The sequence below is a fragment of the Sminthopsis crassicaudata genome, chromosome 5 (assembly GCF_048593235.1).
Source record: "Sminthopsis crassicaudata isolate SCR6 chromosome 5, ASM4859323v1, whole genome shotgun sequence".
Lineage (NCBI taxonomy): Eukaryota > Metazoa > Chordata > Mammalia > Dasyuromorphia > Dasyuridae > Sminthopsis > Sminthopsis crassicaudata.
Window position 1 is genome coordinate 254,418,446 of NC_133621.1, and position 26,175 is coordinate 254,444,620.

The following is a 26,175-nucleotide window of genomic DNA, read 5'->3' on the forward strand; positions in this document are numbered from 1 at the left end:
TAGCACAAAGATTATTATTTTTCATTCAATGTAGCTGTTTTGTTGGATTGGTATTAAGGAGCAGGAAGAAGCAAAGGCTGAAATATAGCTTGCTTCATGCATAATAGTGAGCATGAAACAATCAATGATTAGCCATCTAATCCTGTTGCTTTTGAATTCCTTAATAAAATTCCTACAGCTGGGTTTTTTGGTTTGTTTTTCTAGGGGAGTCAGAAGGAATAGTTCTAAAGTAATTTAGATCAATTCTCAGCTGTTCTAGCAGAGAGACAGGAAACTGGATCTGTGAAAATATGGCATCCTGGGTGAGGAAAGAGATAGTTGTGGTATAGTGGAGAGACAGATGCCCTTGAAGTCAGGAAAACCACAATTCAAAATCTGCCTCTGATTGTTGTTTTTGTAACATTTACTTAATTACTTTTAAGTTAGAGAAGTTAATTACTTAATTTCTCAGGACTTTCTTGAAATCTGTAGAGAAGAACCTCCATTGGAGTGTTGTTTTGTTGCTGTTCGCTTGTGTCTAACTCTCTTTGACCCCATTTGGGATTTCTGTTGGCAAAGATCCTAGAATAGTTTGCCATTTCCTTCTCCAGTTCATTTTATAGATAAAGCAGCTGAGACAAACAGGGCTAAGTGACTTACTCAGGGAAACATATCTGAGGCCAAATTCGAGTCCAGGTTTTCCCAGTTCCAAGTCCAGTGCTCTATCCACTACACCAGAGTTAAATTTGAGTTTTCTAATCCAGGAATAAGCTATAGGAGGTATTTCTTCATCCAGAAATTCTCCTAAATAAATGAAATCATAAGTCCAGTTCTTTTCTTTCTCCAGGTGAGGAACTCCAAGAAAGATTTACACAATTAACTCTCCAAGGGAAAATAAAAAATGGGGCTAACATATTTTTAGTATAATTAGCATTTTTAACCTTTTCTTCATCATTAAAAAGTCTGAACAATCAACAAAATATTAAATCAATCAATGATTGGGAGCCTTTGCCATTTTCTGAGGTATAAATGCTCACACTGAAAATCCAGCATGCCTCTGGGAAACTTCCTCCCCCAATTCAAGTTGACACATTTTTCAGAGGTCAAACCCAGCATCAACCAGCAGCTGTCTATTCACTAACCTGTAATGGCCTTTCAAGGTGCTCAAATTATATAAAAGACCAGAGTAAAAGTGAATATTCATGCATGATGAAAATCACAGACCTTTTTCATTATCATAATAATTATCAAATTGAATTGAACATACTTTAATTCTCTGCCAAAACCTTTTAACTGTTTGCTTCAATTTTTTTTCATCTGTTAAGTGGGGATAATAATAGCAACTACCTCACAAAGTTGTTGTAAGAATTAACTTAAGATAATTTTAAAGTATTTAGCACTCTGCTTAGCCCATAGTAGGTGCTATGTAGTGTAGTAATAGTAGTAGTAGCAGCAGCAATGTTAGTAATCATTACAGATGGAAGAAAGGCAAGCAATATTAAAAATCATTTTGTAATTATAATTTATTATTTGTTTTTTTAAAAATCACATTTCTATTTAGTTCTGTTGTTGCATCTTACTATCCTAACACAAGACAGCCAACAAAGAGAATCCATTGTTCCAAAAGGTTAGATCTTTGAATCTTCCTGCAGAGTTTCTAAGGTCATTGTTGTACAGAATTATTGTAATCCTACACCTAAGATGAGCAGGCCATCTGATGATTGTCTTTCTTATTCCATGATCTACCTCTTTTCACATGGTATTACTTAAGAGTCTAAGGCAGCATTTCGTTGCAATACAATTGAAACAACATTGGCCCTAGAATCATGGAACTTGGGTTCATATGTCACACTTAGAGGGAAAAAAACATCTACAAAGATGTAGATCTTCTGATTTTATGAGGCTGAAAAATCTATGACATATGAAACCCTTAACTATTTGATAAAGCCTATGAAGTCTTTTTGGGGGCAGGTAGATGGCTAGGTGATAGAGCATTAGCCCTGGAGTCAGGAGGGTCTGAGTTTGAATTTAGTATCAGATACTGTAATGCTGGAGAAACTGAGGCAAGATAGAGATTAGAGAGTATTTAATAATTTATTTAAAGAGAGAGATTTGCTGGGACCAAATGGATCCATGGTTTGGTCCCAGGGCTCAATGAGACTATCATCTCTAAGAATCCAGCAAACCAGAGTTCTCAATGACCTATATATGCATGACCCAAGGGTAGACTGAGGTGGGGGTAGAGTCAGGGTGATGAGTGAGGGAATGGGACTCTGACAATCTGGTTCTGATAGGGTGAGGGGAGGCATGGGGGGAGGAACCCCAGAGATGGGGAGAGGCATTCTGCTATTCTAAAACATATCATCTTTTATCCTTATCAAATATTCTGATAAAGAGGGAGGGGAGGTTTTACAGGACTGAGCTTTGAGAAGCAGGGAAATTGAGTCAGGATAATTGAAAAAATTGAGTCAGGGCAATAAAAAAGAACTATGGCATAACAATACTTATTAGAAATCATTTGACCCTGTTTTTCTGTTTCTTCATCTGTAAAATAATCTGGAGAAGAAAATGGCAAACAACCTACTCTAGTATTTATGTCAAAGAGAATCCATGTTCATGGAATCATGAAGATTCAGACACAACTGAAACAACTCAGTATGTGGACTCCTTGGAGTATTTTTTTATTATTTTAATTGAAAATTTTAAAACTGATTTTTAATTTAAATAATCTTCTAAAAAATTTACAATTGTAGCAAATGCTGAATTTCCCTGAGAAGATAATAGAAAAAAGTGTAATTTTTTTTCCTGCTTTTCCTAATTTCCTAGTTTTTTTTTTCAAAGTTCACCCACCACCTGAAACTTATTCATGGACTCTCTGGGGATCTGAGGTTAAGACTCTCTAATCCATGGGATGATTAAATTCTTGTTAAGACATAGTACATGAAAAAGACAGCTTCTGAAATAAGCAATATATTTGCAGGTTTGTCTGGTTGGATTTTTTTTCAAGACACCTGTGCACTGATGTTCAGTTTACTACATATATATAGTACTGATGAATAGCCCTTTCTTAGTTATCCTTTGAGTTGATGATCATTGCTGCCCCTATGAGACCCCATTGATGTGCAAAGATGACAGAATCAATCCTCAGCTTCTGTGTAAGTTTTAAATGATGAGGTTAAGTTGCCAATGGAATCCAGCCTGGGTGGATTTACTGCTGTTGTGATAGAGGTGAAATTGGTATTTCAATAAGCTACTTTGCTCAACTTTAATCAAGCAAACTCAGTTAACCTTGGGGCCCTGTTTAAAACACAAAGAGGTGAGGCAATCCATCATTAAATAAGTCCATTTTGCATATTTATTGGGATCTTTTTTTTTCCCCTTTCGAAGGCACAGTCTTTGAAATAGAATGTTATTCTCAATAGATTCATTCATTGTTTTAGCCTCAAATCCTTGCCATTTCTTGGTGCTTCTTGTCTAATCTAATTTGAGCAGTAAATACAAATACAAATATTTGTGGAAATGAAAACTCTCACTAGGCAACTTGGAGAATCTGTCATTCTTTTTTCATTGTTATCTGTCCTTGTCTATAATTCTATTCTTTTGATATTCCAAAAAAAAATTGAAAATGAAAAAAATTTAAATGGAAAATGAAAAAATGAAAAAAATCTTACTAGATTCATTTTCAGAAATGAAAATATAAGCAAGTAAAAGTAAATTCACCACATATTCATCATGTATATCATTTACAAAAGTCAAAGTCTTTTCTTCATTCTAATCTTAGAAGATAAAGGCAGCATACAGTGTTTTAATACTAAGTCTGAGATTTCATTGGTTTAGGGAAGCCCTCTTGAGGAAAATCCCTCTAATGTTGCAAAAAAAAACCCTGCTAAATCTTAGAGCCTATACAAACTTGGCTGATCCACTGAGAAGATCACACAAGATGAGAAGATGCCCACGATCACACAAGCAGTATACGCTAAAGATGAGACTTGGCCACAGGTATTCCAAGACCTGCTATGTTTTCTATCCAGTATATGCAGTATGTAATTACTTATCTCCAATGCATAGATAATGAATTCTCTGGGAGTTCAAGAGATTTACCCAGTCATATAACTAACATACAACATCAAGGATAGTTCTCTTCCCATTCCTATTGTTTCCTGTTATGTGGATTTATAGATGTTTGACAGAAAAACAGAGTTGGAGAGAGAGACAGAGACAGAGACAGAAAAAGAGACACAGAAAGGCAGAGAGACAGAGATAAACAAAGATTCAGAGAAAGAGGTGTTTTATGTGTGTGTGTATGTGTGTTTATATATATATATATATATATATATATATATATATATATATATATATAGCCTGTTTGTGTATATTTCTGTTCTATAGTCATTATCATGCTACATTTTGGAGTGCAAAGAGCACACTGGCATTAACTAGCCTAAACTACTCTGTTTTCCAGAAGAAAAAACTGAGGCCCAGAGAGTTTAAATGATTGGTTTAAGATCACTAATTTATCAACTAGCCAAGAAAGAATTCAAACCCGTCTCCTTTTTTTATTGTAAGTTTATTTTTCACACACATTGCTTTATGAGTCATGTTGGGAGAGAAAAATCAGAACAAAAGGGAAAAACCATGGGAGAGAGAAAAGAACAGAAAAAAAAAAAAAGTGAGCATAGCATGCATTGATGTACATTCAGTCTCCTTAGATCTTTTTCTGGACGCAGATGGCATTTTCTGTCCAAAGTCTATTGGGACTGCTTTGGATCACTAAACCACTGAGAAGAACAAAGCTTTTCATCATGGAACATTCTTGCTGTTATTGTATACAGTGTATTCCTGATTCTGCTTGTGCTCAGCATCAGTTCATGTACAACTTTCCAGGCTTTTCTATAATAAGCTTGTTCATCATTTTTTATACAATAATAATATTCCACCACCTTCACGTACCACAACAGCCATTCCTTAATTGATGGGCATCCACTCCTTTTCCAATTCTTTGCTAGCACAAAAAGAGGTGTTGCAAACATTTTTGCACATGTGGGTCCCTTTCCCTCCTTTATGATTTCCTTGGGATATAGACCTAGGAATGGCACTTCTGGGTCAAAGGATATGCACAGTGTTATAGTGCTTTGGGCATAGTTCCAGATTACTCTTAGAATGTTTGGATTAATTCGCAACTCCACCAACAATGCATTAGTGTGTCCCAGTTTTCCTGCATTCCTTCCAACATTTATCATTATCTTTTCCTGTCATTTTAGCTAATCTGAGAGATGTGAGGTAGTGACTCAAAATTATTTTAATTTGTATTTCTCTAATCAATAGTGATTTCGAGCATTTTTTTCATATAATTAATGGCTTTAATTTCATTATATGAAAATTGTCTGTTCATATTCTTTGACCATTTACTAATCGGGGATTAACTTGTGTTTCTATAAATTTGACATAGTTCTTTGTATGTTTTAGAAATGAGACCTTTATCAGAAACAGTGGCTGTAAAGATTTTTCCCCTCTTTGTACTTCCCTTTTAATCTTGTTTCTGTTGGTTTTATCTGAGCAAAACCTTTTTAATTTAATATAATCAAAGTTATCCATTTTTCCTTTTATAATGTTCTCTAGTTCTTCTTTGGTCATAAATTCCTCCCTTCTCCAAAGATCTGATAGGTAAATTACCCCTTGTTCTCCTAATTTGTGTATGGTATCATCATTTATACCCAAATCATGTATCCAAAGTCAAACCCAAGTCTTCTAACTCCAAACTCCAAACCTAATGCACGCGGTTCATTCATTCAAAAAAAAATTAATTATTTATGAACAAAACACTCAGTGCCATGCTGGAGGAGATGTACAATGTGCCACTGGACGGGTTTAAGTTAGATATGATCTCTGGCATCATAAAAAGCAGTCTATTAAAGGCATAAAATACACAACCTTAATTTAATTCAGTTAGCAATTATCAAGTACCTACTGTGTGCTAGATATATACAATGTGTGCTGAATGTTCTTGACCCAAAGGATAAAAAAAAGAAAATCTTTGCCCTCCAGGAGTTTACATTCTACTGAGGTGAAAAGACATGTACAGAGATAGATAAAGATAAATAGATATGTATGTATTATATATTTGTATATATACATATGTGTATATAGTATGTGTATAAATACATTATATGTATGTATATGTATGAACAAAACTGAGTGTTTTGTTCATAAATAATTAATTTTTTTTGAATGAATGAACCGAGTGCATTAGGTTTGGAGTTAGAAGACTTGGGTTTGACTTTGGATACATGATTTGGGTATAAATGATGATATATGTATATATTAAAATATTGATTGAAGGGAAAGGAGATTCAAATAGAATTTGTGTAGAATATAGTGCAAAAGGTTGATCTTATAGGGAGATAAGGTTTCAAGAAATGGAAGAGAAGAAGGAGAAAATTTCAGATCAAACACACAGACAAAGAAATAAGAGGTAGAATGTCATATACAGAGACCTTCAAATGGGAAGTTAGCTGCAATATCTGTACAGTAAATGAAGGAGAGTAATGTATAATGAACTTGGAGAGATAGGTTGGAAGACAATTTAAAGGGCTTTAAATGGTTTTCACAGAAGAGTTTATTTTGTCCTACATGCAATACAGAATGTTTCTGCATCCTCTTATACAAGGGAAGGATTTAGTGAGATCTAAGAAAACTGAGATCCAGGTAGAATAAGGAATTTACTGTCTTGTGTTATTCATCAATAAAATGAAGGAATTGGGCTGGATGGATCTCAGAGGTCACTTCCAGTTCTAAACCTTATGATTTTGATATCTTCAGGTCTTAGGGAAAAAATGTGTAACTAACCAGAAAGCTTTGTTATGACCACCAAGTTCCTCTTTGACTTTCTCTCCTTCTTACCCTTAAAATCTTATAGTTTCTAACTATAAAATGCATAAAGGTAAAAAGCAACCATGTGAATTAAGATAAAGGTAGATTATAACTAATCTCTGGAGGGCAGTAGAGAACCATTGCCGACTTTTTGACAATGGTTTGTCCATGGGACCTGGCACCAAGGATATTATTCTGACAACTGTGTGAATGATGAATTGGAGAGGGGAAGAGATAAGAGGAAGGGATTCCAGGCAGGAGATAATTTCAATAGTCTTTGTGAGGAGTCTGAATGATCTGAACCAGAGAAGTGACAAAGTGAGTAGAGAAAAGGGGATGCAAAATGTGATGAGGTGGAATTGATAAAACTGGTTAGTCGGGAGGTAGAAGAGGAAAAGAACAAGATTAAAGGGAAATTTTTAAACCCCAAATTTCTTTTAATCATATAATTTTCTGCTGTATTTGGCTTCATTGACATTGCTGGAACAGTGATCAAAAAGTCATGAATCAAATTTTCTTCTTATTACCAGCTTTAGGAGAGAAACTTCAGTTGAACATTTCTATATTTAACTACACTTTGTGTGAATTTCATTCATCAAATCATACTAGTTTAAATGAAGACTGCACCTTAGATTCTATTATATTCATCATCTTTTGTGATCTTGACAACCACCCTGTGCCAATTCTTACCCCCAACTTATGAAGGAAGAAAGTGAGGCTCAAAGTATATGTTTATCATTATTTGAGACTCACAGTACATATAGCATCATCATTCTAAGATATAGGAGATAGGATGTCATATACAGAGACCTTCAAATGGGAAGTTTAGCTGGAATGTATGTACAGTAAATGAAGGGGAGTGATGTATAATGAGCCTGGAGAGATAGGTTGGAAGACAGACTCACAGTACATAGCACCAGAATTCTAATCACTAAATCCTAGAAATTGAGACCTGGTAAAGTTGGATGGTAAATAAATTAAGGTAAAGGTAAAGGTAAAGGTAAAAAACCAAGATATGCAGCTAGCTAAATGGTAAAGGATTCCTAATTTTTTTTTCTATTATACCACACTATCTTTCAGTCTAAGTGATTCTCTATTTGTATAGATAATATAGAGTTCACTAGATGTTTTCATAATAGAAATATAAAGCGTATTGTCAAATCATTCTGCCCCCAGGAAAGGAAATTTTTGTAGAATTTTCTTTAATTTGAAACAAAATCTACAAAGAGTGGATTTTTTTGCCTGGCAAAGACTTCAGAGTAGAATGTCATGCCCTTGAGGTTGAAAAGAGGTTGCAACATTTTTTTAAGAGCAAAGAATTGGCAATAAAGCGAATGCCTATCAATTGGAAAATTTCTTGGAAAATTATGGTATAAGAATGAAGTGGATTATAATTGCACCATGAGAAAATGTGAATATGAGGAATTGAGGTGAATTTGAGACTTATTTGAACTGATAAAAGGACCAAAGTAGAAATAGAAGTAGGAGAATATTAGAACTACATACATAGATGTAGAAATAGATATAGAGAAAGGGATATAGATAGATAGAAAAAGGAATGGAGAGAGAATGTAAATTGGTATGTGTCCATATACATTTGTGAGTGCATATATTCACATATACACACAGTGACCACAATTATTATGCAAAGAAAAACAGCATAATGAAACCAAATCAATAAAATGACCAATCTTGACAATAAAGAATTAAAAATAAACATGTTGCTGACTCCTTTTCCTTTTTTGGGTTTTGCTGAGTACATTTTTGTTGCAGAGGATAATTGAAGTGGAGGGATAAAGGGAAGGAGGGAGGGAAGGCACTAGATACTAGATAATTAAATAATGAAATCTAAATTTTTTAAGTGAGTGAATGAACAAAAGAATTATGGGTGGATTCTCGTTTGGAAGTCTTCAAATAGAAATTGCATGACAAATTATTTTTAGTAAGAATTTATTTTTAAAATAATATTTTGTTGTTCCCAATTACATGTAAAGACAATTTAAACCTTTTTTTAAAGTTTTGAGTTCCAAAATTTCTCCCTTACTCTCTCCCCTCCCCCTCCTTAAGACAATAAACAATTTGATATGTGATAAATGTGTGATTACATAAACATTGCCATTAAGAATTTATTTTTAATATGATTTGAAACTAGATGGCTACTGATATTGCTTCTGCCTCTGAAATTATGTAATTCTTTGACAAAAACCTTTTTCCATTTTATATAAAGCTATTTTCATTTCCATCAGAAAAAAAGTTACAGATCAGAACTAATTGTTCTTTGATTGATTGATATTCTTCTCTCCTGTCATGCATAGAATACTACATCCAGCCTAGATGACATGCATTGTATCCACAACAGGAGGTAGGGAAATCAATCAATTAAGGAGCAATTAGCTCTCATTTCCATTATTTATTTTTGCTTGTAGAAAGAAATTGCCTTCAAATGTTAAGAACACCATAAGAGCTGTGATTAAACTTAAAGAAATAACTTTGAATTCAAAAATCTAGAAGTTGATGTTTCGTGGATGCTCCCCCTTTTTGGAGAGGTGACATTAATGCAATAACAATTAGCGTTTGGCAGCAATTAATAAATAGGCTGTCACAACTAATCAAGTGGCATTCATTGTTTTTGGAAGGCTGCTGATTTCAGCTTTGACATGATGGGGTTCCTGCAAACCTCAATATTGCTCATTAAAATTAGCATGTGAAGCTCCTTGATTCCCCACTCTAAAACAAAAGACACAGTTCACACTTAGGAAATGAATTGGGGTCTCAACCATTTTGTGCAACCAGTTCATTTCCTTAAGGATCCAATAGATAATTTCAGGATGGTTAAGACAAACTCTCACATTCTCCCAAAAGAAATAGAGTGCCTTTATAGAATCATATGTTTGGAGACCTAAAATAAAATTTTTAAATCATCTAGTATAGACCCCTAATTTAGTTGAGGAAACTAAATCTCAGATGTAATAGCTGGACTGAATAATAATGAATAACTGTGGACAAATAACCACTACTTACTTTTGGTGTTTTATCTGTACCTTTAGCCTGAAAAAACTTCCTTAATAACCTCAACAACAACAAACAATAAAAAAAAAGAAAAAAAAAACTTGTTTTGTTCATGTGCACTAGGTTTAGAAGCAAAAAGCTTCTATATATACTACTTCTAAAACTAAACTAATTGCATAATCCTGGTGCAGCCATTTAACAGCTCTGTACCTCATTGAATTGTTCTAATGGTCAAATGAGAAGTTTTGCATAACCCTTTATAAATCTTCATAGGATATAAAAGTCAGTTATTGTTACTATTTTAGAGACTATTTTGGTTCTAACCTATTAACCAGCCCAGGATAAAGCAAGAGTAATCTTTTTATCCCTCCATGAACTCAGGGATCTTGGTTGCTGGTTATTCCCCAGGAAGGTGGGGATCAGCTACAGAAAATCAGCCTAGTTGGCCTATGGAAAGAAAAAGAGAAAGGAGAAAAGGAAAAAAAGCAAAGTCAGAAAAAAACAACTATGAATTATTTCTGAATTCTGTCAAGCTGAACTCTAGTCAGTACAAGGAGAATAATATGGATCAAATCTATGAAGTCATCGGCAATGGGAATTCTCAGGTGTGGAAACTCCCTCTATCCACATGTGTCAATATTCCCCTAATAACGCAATCATCTCCCTTAAAAATTAAAATCTATACCTTGTAAATAATAATAATGAGCATAGTAATATAATACAAATCTCCAAATTGGACATGTCTGAAAATATCTGTCTTACTCTGTACCTCAATTTCATCAAGGCTTTGCCAGCAAATAGAAAGCAATATTAATTGGTCATTGTTCATTGAGCATAGTTCTTAAGTCTTTGATCATGTTTTTCTTTACACTGCTATTGTAGTTATTGCATATATTGTACTCCTGGTTTTGTTTCCTTCACTTTACATCAATTCATATATGTTCTCCCAGGTTTCTCTTCAATATTCCATTAAATTATGAATACCATAATTTTTTCAGCTCTTTCCAAATTGATGGGCATCTACTTTTTCTCTCAATTCTTCACTACAACAACAACAAAATTCTATATTATGTTCTATATTATGATTCACTACCTTTGAGACAGAATTATTTCTTTTAAACAAATATCTTTATGATTGGTGCTCCATTGGTACCACTAAATTATATATAGCAAATATAAGAAATAAGGAATGTAAATGGTTCATAAGATCATAAATTTAGAAGTCATCTAGTTGTTGAGGGCGGTAGCCCTTTGGTATTCCTTGTTTGATCTACAACTTCTTTTGGGACTTGGACTTTGATGTGGTCAAACTAGTTTGGGCTATCTGAGCTGGCTGGGGTTTTACAGCCCCCCATTCTAATCTGCTCAGATAGACCAAATGGCATCAGGAAATTCCTTTTTGGGAAGAGACTTCTGTCTCTACTCAAAAGATAACAAGAGAATCCTTATCTTATTACATACTCTCAGGAACCTCCTTACATCACTGCATAGTTAAATCTCTTATTTAACAGATGAGGAAACTGAAGACTATTGAACCATTGAAGATCATGTCAGTAGCAATTAGGCAATTAGGCAAATTTAGGCAAAAAACAGTCCCTATATTCAAGGAGCTTACATTCTAATATTTTATCAGATCTGGTATTTGAAACCAGGTCCTGCAACTGTAACTGCTTCACTGTTTGGTCTTCAACTCTTTAGAACAGTCCTGATCACCATACTTCAGTTAAATCTGAAGTTCATTTCCAATTATTCAATTCCTATCTCAGATGAACCAAGGAAAATTCTTCAGATAGCCATAACCATAAGCTATATGCATAATTCTTACAAATATTTTTAAACTTCCATTTTGAAAATTATTTTGAAGAATTAACTTCAAATAAAATAAATTGTGATTCTTGGCTCTTAATCCTAGATGCTTAATTCAACCTCACCTTTCATGTTCTAATTAATTTTTATTATATTTTATTACTAAAATTTACATTATAGTTTATGAAACTTTAGAACCATGCCCCCCCAAAAATGTGTATCAATTACCAAAAAATAGGGGAAATGAGAATTGAAAAGTAACCCATAGCTAGCAAAATGAAAATGTCAGTACAATTTTTTTTCCTTTCTTGTTGATTTGTTTTATTGTCCTTCAGGAAGTATAATGTTTCACAGTTAATCTCCACAGGGTCTTTGTCTCCAGGCTCTCAGAAAGGCATTGACTTTGCAGTAGCCAAATATGTGAATATAAATTGATTTTATGCAATAAACATAAAATAAGGAATTTATTGATATAAATATTTTTAAGTTGTAGAATTACACTAAAATTATTTTGGAACAGCAAGAGTTCTCTTTGGAGTATAATAGAATTTCATGCCTAAATCTAGTTGAACATTAATTTTTATATGAGTTTATATTTGTAGGAATGTGTGTGTATGTGTGTGCATTGTCTACTAATCTATCTGTTGTCAGAAGTAAATATCAATGGAATATAAATGTAGGACATAAAGTTTTGATAAACAAGTTATTAGTGTGAATGAATGAATGACAACAGTGACCAAGAGAAGGTAACATAGTTTCTTTATCTCTTTCATGGCCATTCATAAAAGTGATTATAATGAGAAAGGAACTCAATTAGCTTACTGTGATATTGGTGGAAAAACAGTTAATAGAAATGGGTTTAAATCCACTTTTGATGCTGATCAACTTATGTGACCTTTGATTGATCATTTTCCACCTGGAAACCCTACTTCTTATGCTGTAAAATAAGAGAGTTGAATTAGGAGTCCCTCCCAGGTCTAAATCTATAATTACAATCTTAGGATCAATATGATTTATATCCTCAGTGACCTAGTGACTCTGTCCTCCCCCAAAAAAAGAAGTAAGGAAAATGGGATATACATAAAACTAAAGTTTTATTAAAGCCTTATTCAGAGTTCTACTCTTCTCTTCAAGTGGTCAAATTATTATGCAAGGGAGATAGTATGAGATGGTCAGCATCCAAAAAAATTCTTTTCATATAGAAAAAAGTTAAAGACACATGAATATTTAGTCTAGAAAAATTATGAGGATCTACGACAGCTATCTTCAAATATTTGAAGACCTATCATTTAAAGAAGGATTAAGCTCATTTTTCTGTGCAAATCAGGAAAGCAAAATTAGAACCTGTGGGTGGAAGTGAGATAGAGTTCAGTTCAATATAAAGAATAATTTTTTAACAATTATAACTCTTCAAAAGTGGGATGAACTAATGTTGTTAAGTCAGGCATTTCCAATAATTATTTTCAAATGAAAGCCAGATGCATGGGTTTTTGTTTAAAAGATTCCTAAATTGGTTGGGAAGCTTAACTATATGACCTCTGTGTTGTGCATTTTAAAGAATGTTGGATTTCTAATCAGAGAACCTGGTTTTGAATCCTGCCTTCTTTACCTGTGCAAGCTTAGGAAGTTCCCAATTCTCTGGGATTCTTTTTCTTTTTCTTTTCTTCAAGATGATACAGTTTAACTTAATGATCTCTTCAGTCCCTTCCAGCTTTAAATTTATGATACTGTGACCTTTAACATCCATTCCACTTCTAAGATTTTATGATTCTTTTTCTGTAACTCCAATAAAACAGAGACGAAATAAGAAATTGACATTAAAAACATGTATTTTTAATTTCTTTAAAATTTTTTCTTATCTTATTTTATTCCAATTTATAACTTAATTCAGACATAATGAGGGATCAGAATGCAGAAAAACAATAAAACATTTATTGCATGTCTTTAAAAATGAATTTTCAAGGAAAAAACAAGCTCAGATGTCTGCTTCAACTAATCTCAAATAGGACTTTATTCTCTTCGTGAAATGTCTTTATCATGGCAGTTGGGAATCATATAGACATACTTTAAAAAGACAAATATACAGCTTTATTCCTGCTTATCACTAGTATCTGCTTTTTAATGTATAAAAGTATTATCTGGTTTATTCTAGTAAGAATGCCTTACACTAGAACCTTTTGTTTTCTCTTTCTTTGTCTCTCTGTTTCTGTCTCTGTCTCTGTGTCTCTTTCTCATTCTTCTCTCACTCCTTCCTTTCTAACCGAAATTTATAGAACTGATTGAATTGAATCTTTTTCTTATGTATCTGAAGAAAGGGTTAATTAAAGAATCAAAAAGTTAAAAAAAAAAAAGGAAGACCTAAGAAGAACCTCCAAAATTTAAAAAGATTTAAATGGAAATAACAATAGAAAATGGGGTATCTTTTCTAGGCCCCAAACACTGTCTCTATTTGTCTAAGTTCTATTAGAAGAACAAGTAAAGTAGAACCAACTGATATTACTATAGCCAGATAACTTGCCTTCTGTTTATAATTTTCTTTTATATTTCAGCTCTATGAGGGGCAGATATGTAGAGAGATTGCTAGCTAGAGAAGTGAAAATAGCAACAAGAGCTAGAGTCAAGGACACTGAATTTAAATCTTTTACTAGCTCTGTGATTCTGCCTTAATCTGCCTTAGAGTGTGTGAGTCTGCCTCAGTTTCCTCATCTGTAAAATTGGAATAATAACCTTTCAGGATTGTTGTAAGCTAATGAGATAATTATAAGATAAGATAAAATGAGATAACCAATGTATGGGGTATGTTTATTACTATGATTTATAAGATCCCAAACCACTAGCATGTCTACTAATAGTTAATAAGATCTATTTCTTTATGCTAGTTATTGTAATTGTCATTGATAAGATCCAAGACCACTGGCATATTTGAGCATTCTAAACCAAATGATAACTTTATTAGGAAGCAGTTTAAAGAATATATTTCTTTAAGTGGCAGCTACTGCATTACTTTTCACAAGTACAGTTAATTTGAATGGAGTTTAATAAGATCAAACTTACCTTTACATTTTTAGTTGTAAAGAGACAGTTTTTTATTGTTCAGTCATTTACAATTATGTCTGACTCTTCCTGACCACTTCATATTTCTGCTATAGTAAATCACTTAGAAGTCCATTGTTTATAAGGAACTTCTCTATTATTTATTAAATTTTCTCACTTCTCTACAAGAACAGAATATTTCCAAAGCCAAAGAGCTACAATACTGAGGTTATGTGAATCTGAAAAACTAACCAATTTCTCACTCAAATCTGCAAACTCTTTTGATGACTGCTGACATTTTATTGGTGGGCACTTAATGTTTTAGGCTTTTATAAATGTTAGACAAGCCCTTTGAATTGTATAGAGAATGATGAATGGTTTCCATCACTTCCACAACCTTCAGCAGAAAAAGAAATAATTAAGTTTTGTGACTTTTACAAATTTACTTTTGAACTCAATATGTTTTAAAGGATTGCAAGAGTTTGACCCAACCTGACCATTTTTCTCTCTGCCAATAAATGACAAATGTATTTCATTAGAAAAATGGATAGATCCTCAGATAAGTGAATAGAATGTATTTGTTATAGATTCTGACATTTTCTCTACTTTCATATTCTCTGTACAGTTCTCTTTTGATTGATTGAAATCAACACTCATTATTTATTCAACTTATCAATCTTTCTCTTAATGAAATGGTGGTATATGATTTTCAAAACTGACTTTGTGTTAGCATGCCCTGACACAAACTAAGCCAATCAGATTTAATGAACTTAGATTTAGTCACTTCTGCTATTTCCATTAAAAGAAAAAGAAATTCATGTTAACAAAATGGTGAGGGTGCTGAGAGAAGTAAAAACAATTCATTTAAATTTAAACAGAATTTTTAAACAGGAAAACAACATAGTCCAGTGAGCTCATAACCCAGTGAGTTAATGGAATTCCTGTACTAACCTATGATGACCCTATATAATTGAACCATTTTTCTTCTTTGTCATTTTTCTTGCATAACTCAAAAGGATGAATGGGGTTATTGTAGAACTCTTTCACATGGAAGATCATTTGAATTAATATTATTCTATGTATTAGTGTCAACTAATAAGAGCTTTATAAATGTTTGTTGGATGGTGGTTAGATGAATGGATGGAATAAGACAGGATAATATAATGGCTAGAAATCACTAAACTCGAAGGCATGAAGACCTGGGCTCACGTCTCACCTCTGACATCCTGCCTGAGAACTCTGAGTCTCTTAATCTTTGAGTGTCTTAGTTAACTCTATAAACTTCTCCAAAACAAAAGATAAGTAACAGCATAACCTTCAGAACAGGTGTTGATTGATTTAGACAGATTTCTCATTCAAGAGTTTTCTATTTCAATAAAATCACAGATCCAGTCAGCATCCCTATCCCTGCTTCAGATGAACAAAAAAATACCCATGATGGTCCAGTTCAAGAAAAGCCACTTGACCAAGCTTAATGTTTTATTTTGAGAATTTTAATATCTCAAAAATTATCGAACACATATTTATTTGTAAAAATTGATTATTTTAATTATTATTTAAAAAACTTACCTGCCAGCTTTTTAAAAATACTAATGAATTAAATAATAGAATCCCAAATGCAACTATTATCAAGGAATCTATTATGTCCCTTCATCTTAAAACAAAACAAACAAAAAAGATGTCAAACTTCAGAAAGCAAAATATTAAAGTGAATGTTTATTTCAAAATAAAAATTACTTTTAAACTGCTGTCTTGTTATCGGCAATGAATTTTACCATTGAATGACATCTAGTCTAGTCAGGCATCATGAGAGGGATGGAAAATATCAGTCCATGAATGTGACCACTTTTATAATTTACTTCAACAATTCAATCAAGGTCTATTAAGGAACCTTGGTGCTTAAGGCATAGTGCTGGGATCTGAAGATATAAGGCAAAAATGAAAAAGTCCAATAGCAATTTATGTTGATCTGGGGCAGGGTTCTCAAAATGTTTTTGTTTTTGTTTTTTAAATTTCATATATCCCTTTATATTCTTAAAAACTGTTGAGGACTCAAAAGAAATTTGTTTATATGAATTACATCCATCAATATTTAGTATATTCAAAAAAAATTTTAAATCTTCATATTATTGTGAAGAAAAAAATTTTTTTATTTCCTAGACTTTCTAAAAATGTCTCAAGAATCCCCAAGGTACCTAGACCATCATGCCAAGGCATACAACATGGATACAAATTATTTAGTAGAGGATGATTTTAGATGGAAAAAGCCACTAACACCAGGAATGATTGGTGTAAGAACCATGAAGGCAAGAACATTTTGCCTCATTTTGGCATTACTGATAATAAGAGATTAATAAATGCTCACAGATTTGTTGGTTGATGGATTGATGATGATGGAGAAAACATAAAGGTGACAAACAAATTGAACCTTTATAGCTAGTTATCTAAGAAACTACTAGGTTGCTAGGGATTCTAAAAAGCAGAGAGGGCATGGATTCCAGTCTGTATAAAAGCACATAAGTAGGAGTATCATAGTGTATTGTTTGGTTATCTTTTTTAATGTTAGTGTTAAAATATTATATAGTGTTATAACCAAATTTCCTGGAAAAGATGCTTTAGCTATAGATTCCAGAGATATTTCTAAGGAGTATTTGCTAAAGTGCAAAGTAATCTAAGGAAACTTTTTTTTTCAATTTTCTTTTTTAATGTCCTGTGTGTGTATATGTGTGTATGCACGTGTGCTCATGTGCACATATACACACATATATAGTAGAACAGAAAAAGAGAAACTGTACATATATATTAGATACAGCTTAATTTTTCATAAGTTCAGCCAGTATCTTTCAAAGCTCTGGTGTGTTTTCAATATGTCATTCTAAATTCTGTCTTCTAAATTCTTTTTTTTTTTTATATCTCAATGACATTTTTCTTTTTAAAAAAAAAGACACTTCTTACCATGCAATATCCTTATTAGATCAAGATAGATTTTCATCAGCAAAGGGAATTTCATGTCAATATGAATCTCCAGAGTATAGACTTGAAAAGTTGACAAAGACACTAAGTTCAGTGATTTGTTCCTAGATACACAGCTACCATGTGTTAATGGTAAGACTTGAACTCACGTATTCTTAACAATCATTAATCTATAGTATTAGAGCTGTGAATGTTAGTGGTGATGTCTTCATATAATTCCTTTTGCTGCAAACTGGCATGAAAGTATTGAGAAAAGGTATAGAATCTGAGTCCTGTGAGTTCGGGAACATCTCCCCAGAAAGTTGACCTTGGAAGTCAAAGAACTGCAGCCTGCAAAAGTGCTGACTCTGTTTCAAAATGAAGGTCTCTACTCAGGTTCCACCTAGATATTCTAATGAAATTAACTAGGGACCAAATAACTTATCAAAATGGTCTAATAAGATTAACTAAAGAAAGCACCCCTACCAAAATCTGATTTGGGGCAATACCAGAGTTACTTCAAAGTTCTCCCTCTCTTCCAAGCCTGAAATCACCTGATTCATAAGCCCTCATCTTCCTCTGAAATTAGGAAAGTGAATCAACAGCCTCAGGTGATAATCTTCTTTTATTTTAAAATTGTATAATATTGTATTCACTTATGTATTTCCCTCTGTTCTCCAGTTGTTAGTCACCTGGCAATTTCCCATCAGCCTATGCTTAAAAAAAATTTTTTTTTTCAAAATCTAACTTTGCCTCCTGAATTCTTGTCAGAATTCAGTCAGAGACTGTCCAAATAGACCTAGGGAGAAGGAATTACTCTCCAGGAAGTGTCAGTGGGCTGCAGAATTCCTCCCCACAGGAGACAAGTAGAGATGATTTTACCCAAGAGATTGACTGTCAGGTATTCCTAGTTCTTTTCCATTGGAATTGTTCTTGAAGTCCTGGATGGATGACCTCGCTGACTCAGACTGGCTCAGCCTCACAGTTGGATTAATGAGGGGTACATTAGAAGGTGAAGCATCCAATTTGAATAAAATGTACAAAATTAGGAGGCTTACCTGTACCTTTCAAGTCCTTGGAAATTAGATGAAGACAATCACCAGAGCAATTTTCTTGTATTTTTAAAGCCCTTCTAAATCAGTTCAATTCATATTTATCAGACACCATGAGGTGCAGGGCATTGAACTAGACTATAATTTACAAGACTAGCAAGGATGCAGACACTGATGAGAAGCAGTGTACCTTTACTGAAAGTCTACTCTTAAAGTCAAGAAGAATCTGGGAGAGCACAGAAATAGCACCCAAAAAAATGGTTTCGGAAAAGACCAAGGAGCCACATTTAACAACAATAAAATTAAAAATAGCAATTCACGTTTAAAGTTTGCAAAGCACTTTGTATGCATTTTATCACCTGTATCTCATTTTCTACATAGTCCATAAAAAAGTCAGATGTGAATTGTGATCTTTCCTTTTCAGTCAGTTTTTCTCTCTTACAAATTGAATCATAAACTCTTGCCCGACATTATTCAAAAGTCTGTAGATCTTGCTAAATCACATTGTCGTATTCTAAGATGAAATCATTGGCACACGATGAAAAGTGGAAACAAGAAAAATATCATCAAAGCCCTTTTACACTTCTTGCCTGTTCTAAATTCTCTTTCAATATGTCCTATATCCTATATTCTCATATTAAAAATTCCCAATGGCTTTGGCCATGGAAGCATCTTATGTAGATAGCACTTCCACTATTTGGACACTGTATCCACCATCCCACCGACCACAATCCAAAGTGTCTGCAGAACAGTTTTATACCTTTGTTTATGACTGCTTGACAGTGGAGCTATGGCAATTTGAATACCGTTTGATGAAAGAAAATTTGGAGTTGCAAATTAACATTTTCTCTTGAATGCCTGCCGCTCAGAAGCAGCAAGATCTCAACTGAATAATGGCAAAGCACTGGAAAACAGGAGTTTTCAAATTATTTATCCACCGCTATTATAGGGGAAAGTTTGAGTCAATTCACTTGGTCGAGCTTAGCTGTACCTCTTGGAAAAATGCCAGAGGAATCTATTCTCTTTTTGCTGTACAAAGACAGGTAACTGCAATTAATATTATATATATATACAGTCTGTTCCCTGCATGCTGACTGGAATTGATCCCACAGAGATTTCAATTCCATCTCAACGTTTCATGTCTATTTTTTCTACCAACAAGAGGTTTGACCCTGACTGTGTCTCCTTTCAAATGCTTATCAGATACATCTGAAACCTTCATAATGTTGTTGAAAAGGCTATTTAGATACCACAACTTGAATCTGACCCTGTCATTCTTCTGAAATCTTAAGTTTCTCTTTGCAAAAAGCTTATAAAAGCTTCCTTTTAATATCCCTGCCTCTTAAAATAAATGGCAATATCTATAAATGGCTATTGCCCATTTCATTAATGGAAAGTTTCCATGACCAAAAAATTATTTCTTAAAGAAAATAATATTGAACTTAGGTGATTGCTATATATAACATTAGACACTGTCCTAACATAATATATTTATAAATCATTTCTTTCCTAATCTATTCTAAAAGCCCTCTCAGTTCCCAGTAAATAAGGCCATAATTCTTTTGTATGGAACTTAGACTTCTGAAAGTAGGAGGTTTTGTTTGTTTTATTTTACTTCCATACCCCACCCCAGAGGAAAAAGGACAAATGGAAAATCTCAGTTCAACCAATAGATATCTAGGGAGGCAATGTAATACAATCAATAATTAGTTACCATTTATTAAACATGTATTATATGTGGAATACTGTGCTTAGTGCCCTTCCCTCAAAGAGCTGAAATTCTAAAGGGGTGGGGGGTGACAATATGCATAACCATAAGAAATTTTGGAATAAGAACATCAATTTAAATCTGGGTATTACAAACTTTATCTTTAGATGACTTCTAAATTCCCATCTCTAAATATATTTTTAGTTTACTTTATATCTTCAGTTCTTTCATTGTTAAACAACTCATCTTTGGGTAACCAAAATTAGAAACAGATAACTTTAAGGATGCTGTCCTGGCTTTCATAGTTGATTGCAAAGGTAATCACATTCATCAATCATTCAGTTAACAAACTACTATAAGCCAGGGACTGTTAAATGCTGGAGATGCAAAAAAAAAATAAAAAATAAAAACAATTGCAATCTGGACTCAGATCTTTATAGCATCTTGTCACAAGTTGCAAAGACAACTGGAATTATTAAGTTAACTGCCCAGGTGCAACCTTAACCTTGTTAAGGAATATTCTCCTAGCTCATCTCTATCTGTAGGAAAACCTAGTTGTGGTTGGGTGGGGATGAGTAAATAAAATTTACAGGGATCTGTGTTTATACCGGAGAAAGGATTCCAGGTGCATGGGACTGGGGGAAGGAAGTGGGGTTTGGGGAGAACAGCGTGCCTGGGAAGCACTCAGGTGTTCTACCTGTACCAAGTTTTAGAAATTTGTTTTTTAAAAAATCATCTAAATAAACAGAAGCTAGCTCCTTCCCACAGTGACATAATCCTCTTGTTCCTTCCTAAATCCTTCAAGAGAAACTATGTCTCCTTCTACAGGGAACAGCTATAACCACAACTATACATTGGAAGGCCTGTTGGAGACTTTTGAGGTATTAAAACTTATTGATGCCTCAGAACCCTCAGGCCTTATAGTGTGTGTTGTTGTTTTAAATGTAGATTTTAATGTCGTCATTTTCTTTTAAGGAATTTTTCATTGTCCATTATGAAAAACTATAAGGGAACTGAATGAGATATCCTAATTCTAGCCTCAAATGTGCTAACACTCTTTTCAGACAACACCAGGAGTTTTGCATAGTGCTACTTATATATTTATTTGATAGTATTTCTGCTCTTCTTCCACAAGAGCATTTTCTTTATTAAGAGCTTTCAATATAATTTTTAACAGCCTCCATCTGTTTGATTCATTCTTTGCTCTTTAATTACAAATGTTAGCATGACAAAATAGCCTCCTAAAATGTAGAAATCATTCTGTTTATGTATTTTGTAGTAAATTATATCATCATATAATCTGACAATATTCTTTATAACACTGTCTTTGGAAATCTTTATCAATTTGCAGATCTAAGGACAGGATATATAATTTTAAAACTGCCACAAAACATAAAGGGAAAAGGATAAAGAGGTTACCATAGCAACTAAAATTCTGAATTTCCTGATTCTGAAAAAAAAGTCCTATGATGCTTTCATTTTTATCCCCTACACACATACACACACACCCTCTCTTTTTATTAGAACCTATGGCTATTTTTTCTATTAAACCAGTTAAATGTTTAGCCGAATTATACCTATTTATCATCTCTTCCCTCTCCTCCCTTTTTAGACTCTTTCTGTTACTCCATTGATGTATAAAGAACTATTGGTGTGATAATTCCCTCTGCTGATGCAGACCAGCACTTTTTTTCCCCTGCAATTTATGTTCTCAGGGAATGACCTGTTGTTTAGTTATTTTTCAGTTCTGTCTGATTCTTTGTGACCCCCTTTTTTGGGGGGGAGGGGTTGGCAAAAGATATTAGAATCAAGAGGAAACTGAGGCAAAATTAAGTGATTTGCCCAGGATTAGGAAGCTAATTAGTAAGTATCTAAGGCCATATTTAAACTCAGCTCTTCCAGATGACTGGCCTAGCACTCTATCCACTTAGCTGAGTTATATAGAAAATGATGACCAAAATTGCTAAAAGGAATTTCTTCTCCATGGAATTTCCTATACCACTGAAAACACAGGTCCAACCTGTCTCTTACTACTAAGCACTAAAAATACAAAAAAAATTAAGCAAAAAAACAAAAACAACAAAAACAAAAAAACACTCTCTTCCTCCTCACCAACAAATAGTCAACCTACCCTCTATTTGACAACCTCCAGTGAGAAAAAATTCACCATTTCTGAGATGGTCCATCCTAATTTTTGATAATTCTAATTGTAGGTTTTTTCCTTAGTTCAGGACTCCATCTTCCTCTTTGTAATTCTCATTCTGCTTTTTCTGCCCTTTAAGGTCAAGAAGAACAATATCAGCATCCCTTCCTTCAAATAGTTATCATGTTCTACCTAAATCTTCTCTGCTCCAGATAGAGTAAAATAAATAAAAAACACTGTCCTGGGTTATTCCCCAGCTCTTCATTGTCATTAAAATATAATACTTGGAACTGATCTCATTTTCCTAATCCTACACACACACCCCAATTTTACATTATATTATCAATCACTAAACATCTATTAATAATTTTTGTTCCAGATACTATGCTAAGTATTGAGAATACAAAGGCAGAAATCAAACAGTCCTTGCTTACAGGGGAATGATGATTCATTGAGGAAGATAGTCACGTTATTGACTCATATTGAGCTCTGGCTTCAGTGCCTGACTTTTCATGACCCCAGTTAGATTTTCTCGGCAGAGATATTGGAAGGATTTGTCATTTCCTTCTCGGGCTCATTTTACAGATGAGGAAACTGAGGTAAAGAGGGTTAAGTGACTTGCCCAAGGTAGTGGCTGAGGCCAGAGTTGAACTCAGAAAAATAAGTCTTGTCATAAGGCATTGAAGTAAAAATATTAGGACATCAATTGCCCTCCCTTTGTTACCTGTGTATTATGTATTAGATGATTAACTTCAAGTGGTATTGAAAATAGATGTGTAAACATATATAATATGTGTGTACATACATATATATTTGTATGGATGTATATGTATATAGATAGATTTCATGTCTTGCCAGGTGTGAATACAATTTGAACTTAGATTCTTTATTTATATAACTTTTTTTGGCTTATACAGATCTTTCCACTCATGAATTAAGTAGTATCATTATCAATACTTCCCTTTTACAGATCAGGAAACAGACACAGAGAAATTAGTGGCTTGTCCAAGGTTACCCAGCTAGAAAACAAGACTCAAACCCAGATCATCAGACTTCCAAGTGAGTCTCTCTCCCACAGCGCCAAGTTTGTCCGTAGGATTATTGCACCCATTCTGGATACTCTGATAATATTTGTTACAACCTTTATAGAACCTTTATAGCAGTCTTTGACATTTATAAAAAGACTTCTTTTTATTTACATTACAATAAAGTGTTTCACCATGTGAGTCTATACTTTTCTTCTCATATGGGAGAAAATGTCACAAATTTATCTTTGTCAAGCAAGGGTTAAAAGTTCATGGCAAGAGTTAGCATTTGATTAAGTGGAGTGACGATCCAATATTCCTTTTACCTGCGGAGGATTATATTTTTATATTAAAGAAATATGATTGGGACTGAATATGGATCACAACATAATATTTTCACCTTTTTTGCTTACTTTTTGTTTTCTTTCTCATTTTTTTTCCTTTTTTATCTGATTTTTCTTGTGCAGCAAGATAATTGTGGAAAGTATAGAAGAATTGTACATGTTTAACATGTACTTGATGTTTAAGAGAGGGTGGGGGGAAGGGAGAGAGAAAAAATTGGGAACATAAGATATTGAAAGAGTGAATGTTGAAAACTATGCATGTTTCATATGCTAAAAAACTTTTAAAAGAAATAAATATTTTTTAAAAGAAATTTTATTTTCCAAATGAAATTTCCCCAAATTTTGGTGAGGCATTTGGGATTAAGTGATCACCTAGAACTCACACGTCTAGGAAATGTAAAACATGTGAGATTAGATTTTAACTCTGCTCCTCCTGACTCTAGGACTGATACCCTTATCTGCTCTAGCTGCCCCATCCCCCCAAAATCAAGGATTCCATTTTATTGTTTTTGGTCACATTTTAGGAAACTCAATTTAATTCACCGAAATTGTTTATGTTATATCTCAACCAATAACATTCAACTCCCAGAACAAGACTCATTAGTAATACCACAGTTAAGCACTGTAGCTTTAATTTAATATCAGTGATACATTTTACTCTTGATTTGAATGTGATTTCCTTTTAAAATTCTACAAAATATTATTATTTTCAAAAAGTATATCATTAATGAAGCTAAGTATTGTATATATATATATATATATATATATATATATATATATATATATATATATATATATATATATATTTGAGAAAGCATCAAAGCAAATAAATAGGTTTCCCTTCAGTTTTTAGCTACATATCTCCTGGTATTTCATATAAGAAGAGGAAAACAACTGATAAAAAAAAACCCAGAAGATTATTTTGAAATGTCCCTTGTGGTCAACAGATAAAAACATAATTCTGCTGACTTGGAAATGATATGATTTTTAACCATAGCATTAAGTGATTCTGAAGCATAACAATATTTCTAAGCAGTGCAGAAAATCCCCCCAAAAGTTTTATTTAAATTAATCCAGGAGTAGGCATCTAGTGGTTAAATCCCCAAACTAGGGCAGAAAATTGGAGAAAGTCCTAACATAGGAGGAATCTATAATGGGTCGAAGTCTTTCTAGACCAGAGTCTTTCTGATCAAAACTTAAGAATGAGAGAGGGAAGAGAGAAGCCATGGTATGTAGGGAGATATTTCCAAAAGATTTGGCCATTCCATTTTTTACTTCTATGAAATATGTATTTTAAGCAGGATAAACATGCATCCTAGATGTTGGAAGCACGATTAACATTGAGTTAGGAGTCAGACTAGATGATTTCTAACTTTGTAATTCTTTGTTTTTGTGTTCAACTAGCGTGTGTGATTGCCTTGAGAAACATTATTAGTTGTAAACTTATCTCATAATGATTTTATATGACATGAGCCCAAAGAAAGAATCAATATGTATTATCCTAAATTCCCTGTGAATTCTCACTGATTTTTCTAGATCCTCTCAACTCCTAAAGCACTTAATGTTTAGTGCTTAATTATTTTCCATCTTGTATCATTTGCTACAAATAAATATTTCATGTGCCTCAATCATGTCTTTCTTAGTAAGACATAAACTCATTAAAACCAGTGTTTATATGTCTCTATAGTGTCTAACATGGTGCTGACCATGCAGTAGATCATTGTAAGTACTTGAATTTTGACTAGGAATATAGACACTGAAGCAGATTTCAAGGTAGTGATTGATCTAGTAGGAAACAAAATAGAAAAATTATAAGGAAGATTGACTGAGAATTGTATTTCTGCATGTAGCATCCTCAAAAAAAAAAAAAAAAGACAACTGAAGGTACATTGTGTATGCATTGGAACTTTGGCAGGAATCTGCTAAGTATGAGGGAAAAGTAATTGAGTAAGCTGAAACAATTAGCAGGGAGTCTGCTTCTTGCAGGTTTTGAAAACCAAGGGGAATCTTGTAATGACATCCACAGAATGTGCTATTTGTGTTTCTGCCAGTATTAAGGAATAGCTAAATAGGCACAGAACATAGAATTTTGCCCCTTCTAAAGGGGAAGGTAAAATAGATAGAGAAATTCCTCTCTGTTCACAAGATAAATAGGAGAGATGAAGTGTTCAAAGGATAAATGTAAAGAATGGTTTCCAAGGGATGACAAGAAGGAAAGGAAAATATGAGTCTGAAGGAAATCCTAATTCATCTG

General features: G+C 33.4%; 1 protein-coding gene across 9 annotated transcripts in view; it reads left to right on the forward strand.

The window, feature by feature from the left end:
* SYT1 (synaptotagmin 1) overlaps positions 1-26,175 on the forward strand; it is a 662,757-nt gene that overhangs the window by 365,980 nt on the left and 270,602 nt on the right. For 3 of the 9 annotated variants that reach the window (XM_074270840.1, XM_074270841.1, XM_074270845.1), the window contains one exon: positions 23,523-23,611. The exons of the other annotated variants lie outside the window; for them this stretch is intronic. The gene's annotated coding sequence lies outside the window, so the exon portion shown is untranslated. The remainder of the gene's footprint in view (positions 1-23,522; positions 23,612-26,175) is intronic. 9 annotated transcript variants of the gene reach the window in all.